Here is a 12,614-nt window from a genome sequence, read left to right on the forward strand (position 1 = left end):
TTAAACAGTAATTGTAACTGCCACAAAGAAGTGAAGATATGAGTAGCAAAAGATATTGGTGCGACATACCTGACATCAAAAGAATAATAAGAGAAGAATAGGCATCAGTACGCATAATACAACCAGCACGAACGCGTACACACTGGATAGTATATGACAACAGAAGAAGAAGTAAATATAGTTAACGAATACGATCCTCTTTTCAATGTTAACCCTTATCCGGGCAACACATTTTACTTACGTAACCGGGCAACTCGGGTCCGTTGGGCCCCCCACTGTTCTTGAATGTACTATTCATATTTTCCCATATATTTCTAATATTATTTTTTGATTTTTTATTAAAGTTAAATTTAAATTTTTTACATTAAAAAAAGGTGCTACTATAGTATGCGGTCTACCTCGAGGGTGCGATGGTGCGCAAAAAACTTTTGTAGAAAAAATATTTATTCACAAGTAATAAACATTTGGAGCCAAATAAAGACTTAATAAATAAATAAATAAAAACTTTTGTAAATCTAACAGGCCATTTTATTTGAAAAGAGGTGTTGATGTTTACGCATACCCTGGAAAAAGATTACGGTGTTGTTGTCTTTTATTATTGTATGAAAACCCATTTGAGAAAATATTATGATAATTAGCAGCTCATGTATAAAGTACCGACAAAACCAATCTTTACAAAATGAATAAAACGCATAAGTCAGGAGAATATTATTATTTTACTTTTACAAATTAATACTTTGTCATATCAATTTACTATTTTAGTTGGGACTAAGCCACAAGATTTGCTTATTCCCAACTAGAATAGCAAATTAAATTATTATTAAGTATTAGGTTAGAAAAACAATAAAAATAAAAAAACCATAGATTAGTAATTAATTTTTCTTTTATTTATTTGTCATTTATTTATTTTTAGGAGCTTAGTTGTCGACACTAACATCGATATCGAACGACTGATTGCAGATGCATTATTTATTTCAAAATATGTATAGGTCCTACCTAACAATATTATTGCATTCTAATAATGATTATCAGTTAAAATTCATTTAGAATAGATGTAAAACCTATTGTAAGCATCTCTTTGATGTGGACATCAAAGAGATGTTTACATTGTTTCTTACACCTTTAGACTCTATTATTGGATTTCTGGAATCATAAAAGTCGTTTAGATAATCCACAAAAACATTACCTGACTGCCAGATTAACTTCTGTAACAAAGATTTAGACTTTAGGTATAAATAGAAATAGGGTCCGACGGGCCCGTGTTGCCCCTTTACGTGACAAAATTCTTTCGACGCAATAATTTTAAAAATGATAATGAATATTTTGAATAACTCATGACTATGTTGAAGGAAACATACTTCTAAACAAATTCAGTAATGCATAAAATTCAATAAAAAATTTTTAATCAGTTTATGATAAAAGAATTGGCGTTTCGGGCCCGTTGGACCCACCTTGCCCGGATAGGGGTTAGTGTAAATTTATTTGAAATATGTTCAACAAAAACTAACTTAAAGCTTCTAAATGTACTTCTATCGAACAACAATATTATTTAAAAATTCTACTGGTGAATCCATTGCAAAGTTACAAAAAAGTTCTATTATGTGGTGTCGCAGACTTATAAACAACATATTTTTAATTATTGTAAACTTAACAAAATTTATATGGCAGGGCGCTTGGCCCGCATGGATGAGAACAGAATATCCAGATAATTGCTAACTACAAGAATGCAAGGAAAAATAAGGAGAACAGGGGTTACTGATGTAATTTCCTAAATTGCCAACCTGAAATGGAACTGGGCCGGACACGACGCCCGAATCAGTGATGGGAGGTGGACAAAGAGATTACTTGAGGGGAGACCGAGATTAGACAAAAGAAGTAGATGAAGACCACCTACTCGTTGGACTGACGATCTCAAGAAAATGTCGAGAAATTGGATGCAAAGTGCTCAAAATAGAGCACAATGGACAAAAATGAGGGAGGCCTATGTCCAGCAGTGGACGCAAAGGGCTGGATGATGATAATGAAGGAAAAATACAATGATGCCAAAAACCTCCTAAAAACGCGTTTATAAAAAAAAACAACAGTAAATCGAGATGATTGGAGAAACTTGTTGAAGGACATTGGCTGTAGTACCATTGGATGGATGGGAACGTAACAAAAACATTACAAAAGTAGTCATTACTAGACTTCATGTACAAAATCTAATTTTAACGTGAAATATTTCACATTATTATGTATGAAGTAAATGGTATATTGGAGAATTCAATGCTTAGTCAAAACACAAACCCAAAAAGCAGTACAGTTTTCCACCGTTTACGAGTAAAATTATTTTTTCTAATTTGCTCGAAATAAGTATTAACAAAAACTTCTAATGTCATAATTTTCTTTTCTAATGTCATAATTTTCTTCCACGTAATTTTTAGACAGTTTCTAGATCGATAGATGCACAAAAACTAAAAAATCATTTTTTTACATTTTTTATTTATTTTCTATCCAAAAACTGAACAATCAAACAAAATTAAGTAGGCACCATAGTTTATTTATTATTATTAAAATCTGCTACTGCTTATTATAATAAATTATACAGGTACTGGTATATAAACAATAAGAATAGCATTTATATGCACGCAGAAATGTAGTTAACATTTGAAAAGTTGTCTTTACAGGTACCGCATATAAATTAGACATATCCGAATAAATGGTCGCCTGTGAAGAATAAAATATTCAACAAATTTCTCCATTTATTTAAATTTCTTTAAACCCAAGACTTATCGTCAGCTTGGCAACGTCGCCGGTACACAGAGACACCGAAATCTCTCATCTTCAAGAGCCCCCCACTTAACCGAAAAGTAGGTTACCTCAGTATAGATCTACTACAGGTACAGTTATATTTGTTGTGGAGGGGGCGTTTTCGGCCCGAGTTCTTCGTTTGGACTCCTGATGGCCAGTTCCACGACCTCTGGTACGCAGTGCATGTCCATCGCGTCGAACTTTACCCCACTTACACCCTACGAGAGGTAGTACCAGTAGCACATACCCCCGAAATATTTCTTCGGATTTACTCGGCGCGCAACTTATTCGAAAGTATCTTTGGGGTTTCCCGGGGTAGGAGTGTTGTGAATTCGGAAGGGTAGTTTTTTTATAAAACAAATTTACCCTGATTGTAAATAAACTTCGTTAAGAAAAGTGATATTGTTCCACTGAAATCGTGGTGGTACATTTTGTACGAGGGATATTAAGAACATCCATTCTTGACTGACATAGTGACATACTTTTTGACGTCTTCGGTTTTAGTGATGTTCGCCAAACAGAGGACTAGACCCAAACGATAATGTGATATTTTTCTCTGCATCGTTTATACCATAACGGTCTTTTTTATAAACAATACAAACAGGAAGTGATAGAGTGATTTCAATTTGAGGATACAGTGACCCGTTTTGGGATTTTAATGTTTTGTTTCGATTATTCTCATTGGATTTGGATAAACACTATTTGATAGGTAAGTCTAATGAATATATTAAATTTATCAACAGAAAGATCAATGATCTTCATTCACAATTTATTTTAAACGGGCCAGGTATTTGTTAATTTAAACGATGGGACAGAACAGAAGAGTTTATTTATTTTTTAATTGAAATAACTCGTTGAACTATAAAATAGTTCTGTAAATTTAAATCATAATTATTAATACCTTTTGAAAACACGCACATATATGAAATTTTAAATGAGTCTAAATGTATCTAGGAAACTGTCAAGAAAAGAGTTGAGGTGAACTGATTTACAAAATGCAATATACCAAGCAGATCGTTTAGAACAATAATAAAAGCAAAGGAACTATAGAAAAGGAAACAAAGACGGTATTGAGTCAAATCTTTGTATGTTAAGAGCGTAGGCGCAAAATTTCGAGACAATGCTTTTTAAATGCATTCATTTTTTTCGAATCCTGCAAAAACTAGATAAATATTTTTGAAAAATTTAAACGCAGAATAAAAGATTACATTATGGTAGGGGAGCAAAGTATGCTAAATGTGAAGTCACTGGAGCGTTTTGGGGACCTATTGGGTTGTGAAGAGTAGGTCCTAAAACCTAAAACCAAAAAAAGTTAAGTAAAGTTTTCCATTTTAGTGGGGACTTGTCCATTTTTAATTTAATTTTCCATTTCCAACAATCGTTTTTTTTTAGATTATATCTATCCATAGATCTATTCATATTTCAAAAAAATGTCTCGAATAAAAGTTACTTATTTTTACGTAAGGAATCCAAATCTGCAATAAAAAATGGGGCTCCCATTTAAGATTTTAAAGTAACCCCCACCCCACCTCCGTGGGGGGTCGTGTTTGGTGCCATTCGGTAGATTTTTCAAAAATATTGAATAAGTATATTTTTTAGTTTTTCGATCTGATGTTCCTTTCGCGAAATATCGCGGGATTCTTATTTAAAATATTAAATTTACCCCCACCCCTCTCCGTGGGAAGTATTGTTTGGTATCATTTGATAGATTTTTGAAAATATTGAGTAAATATTTTTTAGTTTCTCTATCTGTCATTCATTTCGCGAAATATTCGCTTTTTTCTTGTGAAACTTTGGGACTCACCCATTTCCTTACGCCCCGCTCAAATCGTCAGATTTTTTAAATATACACTGTTTTGCATGTACTTAACTTACCTTATCTTAATCTGACGATTTCGAGTTTTTCTAAGGATAATTTTTTTTTTCGACCGAAAATTATTGCATTATTGCCAAGGGCCGAAAGTCCCTTAGAATAAAATTTTCTTTTAAATGAGATTTCTCTTCTCTTTTTCTCTCCTGTAACTTATTAAAACAAACATTGTTAAAGTTTTCAGTGACCTTCGGCCCTCGGTAATAATGTAATCTTTCAATCTAGAAGAGCAAAAAAAATGCAAAAGGAAACTATATAATCTGGTGTCGATAGAGACAGAAAAGATGAGAATTTTCCCCTCAGAGGCAGCAACTCACATTGGATAAAGTTCATACCAAACCCTTCTTTCAGTGCGTCAACGATAAAATGTCGAAATATACTAACCTAGAATGACATTGTGAAAGTATGCAACTATCCGTCAACGAATACATAATTTTCTGAGTTCTATGTATAAAAATCACGATAGAGAGAATTCGACAAACTATAATGCACTGAAAGAAGGGTTTGGTATGAACTTTACTGCTTTGCCATGATGTAAGTTCAAACATCACTTCTTAATATTATATACAACAATGTAACATGATAACTTTACACCATTTAAAGGGTTTTCAGCTATATATTTTTAGTGGCTCAACCATGGATACCTTGTCAGCAGAACTGATGATGGAATTATCATTCCAAAAACGTTCTGTGATGTAGCACGAAAGGATCATTTTAGCTATTATAAAGTATTTTTAATATATTCTTGTGATTTGTATACAATCGACTAAAAGAAATTCATTTTCTTGCGGATTTTATTAGAAACAGATCAGCTGTACACCAAAATTGTCTGCAAGCAAAACTAGATATACCTACAGCTAAAGGAGGATTAAAATGCTCTAAAAATAGACGAAAACAAAAAAGATTTAAAGAAAAGTTTGGGAACTTTTGTAGAAGAAGTTATGGACGAATATCTAAAAGGAATTGATAATAAGAAGCTAAAGAACAAAAAATAGCTAGCAAAAATAGGTACCTATACAGATAGAAAAACATAAAAATTCTCTAAAGGTTTACGAAAACAGGGAAGATTTAAAAAGGTTTAGAAACTTTTTTAGAGGAAGTAATGGAAGAATATCTGGAAGAGATATAATCATAGCGAATGAACAAACAATAGTGACTCTTAGATTTTTTATGTACATTATAAAAAATATATTGTTATTTACATCGAGAAAGAATAATTTAAATATATCGGAGCAACGATTTTCCTTGACAATGTAAATGAAGGACGCCTGGTGTCTCACATTTATACCGTTTATTTTAAGATTTATAGATAGTAGTAGTTAGTCATTGTGTTGTTTATTTTTATTTAAAACATATTTAAATGATCGGAGCATTATTTTGTAATACCCGAAGGTAAGTAGATTTTTTTGCAGGAATGTATACTTATTTGTAATTTTTCGTTTTATGAATGGAAGTAACATTTTTTCGATCTTTTTTTTACAGTTTTTAGTGTGGTTTCCAGCATGGGTACTTTTTTCTCGTTTTTAACTTTCATGAGTTTTTTATATTCATCTGTTCATGTTCCTTATGAAGTTTCCCGTTTTGAAGCTTTAACCATCCATTATTATTTTCTTTTGGTCAAACGTCCGGTTCTTTTTTATCTGCATAAATATACTATTCAGTCTTTACCTTCATACGGAGTGTTTATCTCGCTCTGTATACCCGTACCACCTATCTAGGAAAAATGCGACAGAACGTGGGGCGGCAGACTTTGTGAAATAGTAAAAAGTAACAGAAAAAGATAAAAACAAAAAACGGGATCAAACGCAACGTGAAACAGCGAAAATTCTCTCAAAATTTGTTATTTATGATCGCTAATTGCTATGATATGAGCTAATTCCGAACCCTAATTTAGAGCCTCTGCACCCTATTTTTATTGTCCTGTGGAGCGTCGCTCTTTTTCCCGTGAATTGTCGGTAAAATGACACGATTCAAAGGAATTTTAACATACAGGTACTAAAGCGTCCCTCTTTCGATAGAGCTAGGGCGCTGATACGATCAGTGCCGTGGTAATTTTACTATTTTGTGGTCTACGTTGTGTTAAGATTTTTATCATTGTATGAATTAACAAACTTAATAAAATTTATACCGCCCTCACAATTTATTAATTTTACAGTGCTTTGGAGTGCCAACCGTGTTTTCTTTCCTTTGCACTATTATATATTTTCTATCTCTCTTGTGGCTGACGTTTAAATTGGTAAACTGGCGAAGCGCGCTTCAACGCGTCGTTGGAATTGGGTTTAAGGGACTGATTAATATTCAGCTCAGCGGGGTGATATTGTAGGATATGTGAAATTACATTAATAGCGGATCATTTCATAAAACAGGTGGATCCCTTGTTTATGGAATTTCACATCTCCATCAATATCATCCCGCTGAACTGAATATTAATGGGTCTCTTGGACAGCTGGTACTGCTTTACATTGTATATTTGCCATCTTAGGCCTCTCCACACTAAAAAATCTTTTGTGTGTATATTACATCTATTTTTGAGGCTTTTGCATTGGATTTAAATCGTGGTATGAAGCTTCTTTCGCGTTGAGATGTTGCTTCAAGAACTACTAAAACGTTTTAAGGTATGGCCTATAAAGGGACTAAGTTTCTGGATAGTTAGGCTGTGTTGTTCCTGTCCAGGGCAATAAGGATTTTCTCGAGACACTCAAAGATCCAGGTAGTTGACTACTTTTTTAGTTATTGTAGACCTATAGGAAGAAAACCTACGTGTTTCCTGCTTAGAGTTCGCGTCAGTTTTTTAATTATTAACAATTTAGTGCAAAAATCGCGATTTTTTCGATTTTTTGCACTCCATTCAAAAACTAAATAGTTGACATAAAATTACAAAATTCAGTTTTTTAGAACATTGAAAAACCTTCAAAATACCGATTTTTGAAAGTTAAAAAATTAATTTGTTGCTACGCAAACTGCAAAATAAGTGAAAATTGTTATTTATTAACAACTTTTACTAAAACTACCTTAGAACTTTAGTGTTTCACCCAAAGTTGGATATTTCGGGTACTTAACAAACACTCAAAATTTGAGAACGATCCATTAATTAGTTTAAGAGTTATTCTATTTGTTTATCCCAGAGACCTTTATTTTGCAATAAGATAAGACAGAAAATAATGAAGATAGAGCAATTCTGAGTACGCCAAATGAAATAGAAGAGTGATAGTATAAAAATTTATTAAAAAAAGATCAAAAAATAATTAACATAGTCAAAAATCAAAATGCCAAATTTTTAAAATTTTGTAGTTTATAAACATTTAGAATAACTTTAAAATTGTTGTCCGTACAAAAAATCTTTTTATATATTCGGAAAGATAGTATTTTAACACGAATTTTCAAATAAAGAAAATTTAGCCTGGGCTCATTTGGGACAAAGTTAGCCATATGTTTTTTAATTCACAGCTAATTTGTTTATAATAATTAAGGAATCTCATTAATGTCATTTTAAAGAATGGGATTTGTATTTATTCTTAAAAAATTTGCACAAACATTATACCTTCACAGCACCCTCTACGATTTTTCAAAAATGTAGTGCAAACGATTACTAAGGGGAACCTACAAATCCAGCGAGTTAAAATACCGAAAAAGCAATTTCAAACGAATATAATTTGCTGTATCTCCGGTTCAACCAACTGAATGGATTTTGATCTTTCTTTTTTTAATTGGTATGTAATTTTTACGTACATTACAAATATGCAATTTGTTTATAAATTTATTAAATAATAAACAGTCTTAATTTGTTTAAACAATTCTTGAAAAAATATTTTTCTACAAAAATCTATTTTTTAATCATAGTATCATTAATGTACACAGAATAAGTTAAAGTACACTTTAATAAATAAATGATTTTTATTAGATAATTATTTATTGAAGATAATTTATTTATTAAAGTATACCTTAATTTTTCTATGATTCATAGGGATAGTATGATTAAAATCATGGATTTTTGGGAAAAATTTTTTTTTCAAAAATTGGTTAAACAAATTAGACTGTTTATTAATTAATAAATGTATAGACAAATTGCATATTTGTAATGTACGGAAAAATTACATACAAATTGTAAAAGAACGATCAAAATATATTCAGTAGATCCCGATATATAAAAAATGATAGTAGTTTTAAGTTGCTTTTTTTAGTTTTTGAACTCTGCATTTGTCGGCTCCCAGCTACCCCTTCACTTACCACGACTAGTCACCAATTGAACTACATTTTTAAAAATTCGTGTAAAATACCAGCTTTTCTAATAATGACTTTTTCTACGGACAATATTTTTAAAGTTATTCTAAATGTTTTTAAACTACAAAGTTTCACTTTGGCATTAGGATTTTTGACTATATTAGATAATTTTTTATCGTTTTTTAGTACATTTTGATAGTATCAGTTTTCTACTTACATTTGGCATACGCAGAATTGCCGTATCTTCATTATTTTATGTCTTATGTTATTGCAAAATAAAGGTCTCTGGGATAACCAATTAGAATAACTCTTAAACTAATTAATGGATCGGTCTCAAATTTTGAGTGTTTGTTTAGTACCCCAATACCCAACTTTTTGTGAAACACTAAAGCTCTAAGGTAGTTTTAGTAAAAGTTATTAACAAATAATGATTTTCAATTATTTTGCAGTTTGCGTAGCAACAAATTAACTTTTTAACTTTCAAAAATCGGCATTTTGAAGGTTTTGTATTGTTCTAAAAAATTTAATTTTGTAATTTTATGTCAACTATTTAGCTTTTGAATGGGGTGCAAAAAAATCGAGAAAATCGCGATTTTTGCACTAAATTGTTAATAATTAAAAAACGAACGCGAACTCTAGGCAGGAAACAGGTAGGTTTTCATCCTATAGTTCTACAATAACTAAAAAAGTAGTCAGCTACCTGGATGTCCAGGTAGCTGATATCCTGGTCCTGGATGTCCTAGTAATCTTTGAGTGTCCCGAACATGGTCTAGCTTATTACCCTGGAGCTGCACTCTGACAACTGAATACGAAGGGTTGTTTGCACACCAACTCGGCGCTGACTTCGAAAACTAGCGTGCATCTTGGAAGTACACTTAGGCCAGTTACTACTGTGCGCAATACCTATCCACGCTGTCAATCCTCGTATTCGCGTACGGCAGAACTTCATGTGAGCATCGAGGTGACCTGGTTAAGGATGTGAGTCTCCTTCAAAGTTGCTCGATTAGTTTACGGCACATAAGAAATGTGAAGTTGGTCTTAGTCCATCTTCCATTTGCAGTAGGCTGTGAAAATTATGTATTGGGTTGGTACTTATTACTTGATATTTCCACTGTAAAAGGAAACAAACAATTAATTTAATTTAATCATTTAAGACTATACTAGATTGTATTCAAAATTTACATAAAAACTGCATCATCATCCCGTTTTAAGTCCAACGTAGGACATAGTCCTCCCCTGTCTGTATCCAAAATGTACGGTCTTGCGCAGTATGGGTCCAATTTTTCAATTTTCGTAGATCATCTTGCCATCGTGTAGGTGGTCTTCCTCTGTTTCGTTTACCTGATCTTGGTTTCCATTCAGTTAACTTACGTGTGAACCTTCCGTTCTTCATCCGTGTGATGTTGCCAGCCCATCTCCATTTCAATCTGCAAGTTCTCTCCACAACATCAACCAAGACTGCATAATTTGTCAAAAATATGTATTATTAGTAATTATTAACAAAAATGTGATAAAAAATTTGCAGTACACCTTTTATCCCTTTATACTACTTCTTCCTTCTTAAATATAGACTTTTAAAACCTGGTAATTTTTAAATATTAGCCTACTAAATTATCACATCATCTCTTCCTTGATCATCCAACTCTTCTTCGACCATTTGGTAATCTATTTCGTGCTATTAACACTATCATTTCATTTCATTCCTGTTTCCGTTTTGTTACCCATGTATTTATGTCTTCCACATTACATACCTTTCTTATGTTCTCACTTTTCTCTCTCTCTCTCTCTCTATCACTCTAGCACTCCATAGGAGCGTTAAAAATGCTACTTTAAAGCACTAGTGCTTTAAAATTTTAAGGCACTGCAGTTAAAAGTGAATTGTCAAATTGTGAAACGTCAAAATATTTATATTTCATTTATTAACATTAATATTAATAGTACAACTTGCGCAATTTGAAAAAGGTGGTTTAAAGGGTTTTTTTAAATTCAATTTAAACTGTATTTTTTAACACGTTTGTAGAAAAAAAACGTTTGTTATGATTTACGTATTGACAGTATATATTACAAAATATTTATATATTTCATTTATTAACATTCATATTAATAGTACAACTTGCGCAATTTGAATAAGGTGGTTTAAAAGGTTTTTTAAAATTTAATTTAAACTGTATTATTGCATTTTTAACATGTTTGTAGAAAAAACCTATTAACTGTACCTATTACTGTATTATTGCATTTTTAACATGTTTGTAGAAAAAACCTATTAAAATTTGTTAGAATATACAACAATAAAAGTAAGATGTTATTCTATAGTTGTTATGATTTACGTATTGACAATATAGGCAGTTTTGATGTAATGTCAAGAAAAATATAAAAATGTAATGTCAGTCAAGTTCAAGTAAAAGTTTTTTGTAGATATTGTCCTGCAATTGAGAATGATATAATTGTGGATATATAAGACGTTTGTAGAAAAAATATTGTAAGATATACGTGTTAAAAAGTACATTTTTAAGGCACTCATGCGAATTGCAGAATTCGCTTCGCTCATTCTGCAAACTTTCACATGCGTGCCTTAAAATTGTACTTTTAACACTTATATCATAAATAACTATTACAGTGGCAAATGGACTTGCATCCAAGCCAAAAACAAGGAAGCAAATATTTTTAAAAATAATACATCAATTGCAAGACCTTATTATTATAAATCAAATTAACTTTTCAGAGCAGCCGTCTCTAAAATACGAATATCTATGATGATTGCCGACCTCCGCCGCGGAGATGGCACTTAAAGAAGAAGAAGATTATTATACTAAGAAAATTTTTAAATGTCTCATTGAGAAACTGAAACTTTTTGAAAAAGTATCTTACAGAATGATCAAGCTTATGATTTATTCCAAGATATAAATCACTCTAGAAAGCGGTTGAACTGTTTCCATGCTTTTATACATTATAGCTTTACAGCATTTTTAAACTATTGTAAAAATACGTTAGTTAATTTCGATAGTATAATTAGATTATACAAATGTGTAAAATACAAAATTGCCCTGAAATATCTTAAAATGGCTATGAATAGGTACATTACTATAATATTAAATGCCGATAAGAAATATATAACGTAATATTATCTAGATATAGTTAAAAAATTGTGAAAGACACTTCGGTGTTAAAAAAATATGATTACAGGTATACATGTTTGAGAAATATACTAGATATGATCAAATAATTTAAGGAAAAATTAATAAACACTGTTATATGCGATTAATACTAATTTTGCATCATAAACGAGCTCATAGAAGACAACCAATTATAAGTCTTACAGCAAAACACTGTTTCAATTACCACCATTCACCACAGAGTGTAGTAAAGTTGAAATAGGGCTAGCCGTCAATGTAGATAAAATTAAAGCCTTAATACAAGCATGTTATATGATCATCATTATCATTATCATCCAACCAATTCACGTCCACTGCTGGACATAAGTCTCCTCCAATTGTTTCCACACTTCACGGTTTTGTGCTGATTGTTGCCAGTTTTTACTAATCCGCCTGATATCATCTGTCCATCGTGTAGGCGGCCTTCCTCTACTGCGTTTATCTTCTCTTGGTCTCCATTCCATCAGCTTTCGTGTCCATCTTGAATCTTTCAGCCTGGCGACGTGTCCTGCCCAGTTCCATTTGAGCCTGGTGATACGCTCTATAACATCTGCGATACCGGTTCTTTGTCTGAGATCTTC

General features: G+C 31.8%; 1 protein-coding gene across 1 annotated transcript in view; it reads left to right on the forward strand.

The window, feature by feature from the left end:
- The first annotated feature begins 2,990 nt into the window (after positions 1-2,990).
- LOC114324278 (ichor) overlaps positions 2,991-12,614 on the forward strand; it is a 137,474-nt gene continuing 127,850 nt past the window's right edge. The window contains exon 1 of the mRNA XM_028272077.2: positions 2,991-3,499. The gene's annotated coding sequence lies outside the window, so the exon portion shown is untranslated. The remainder of the gene's footprint in view (positions 3,500-12,614) is intronic.

This window comes from Diabrotica virgifera, chromosome 1, assembly GCF_917563875.1.
Source record: "Diabrotica virgifera virgifera chromosome 1, PGI_DIABVI_V3a".
NCBI lineage: Eukaryota > Metazoa > Arthropoda > Insecta > Coleoptera > Chrysomelidae > Diabrotica > Diabrotica virgifera.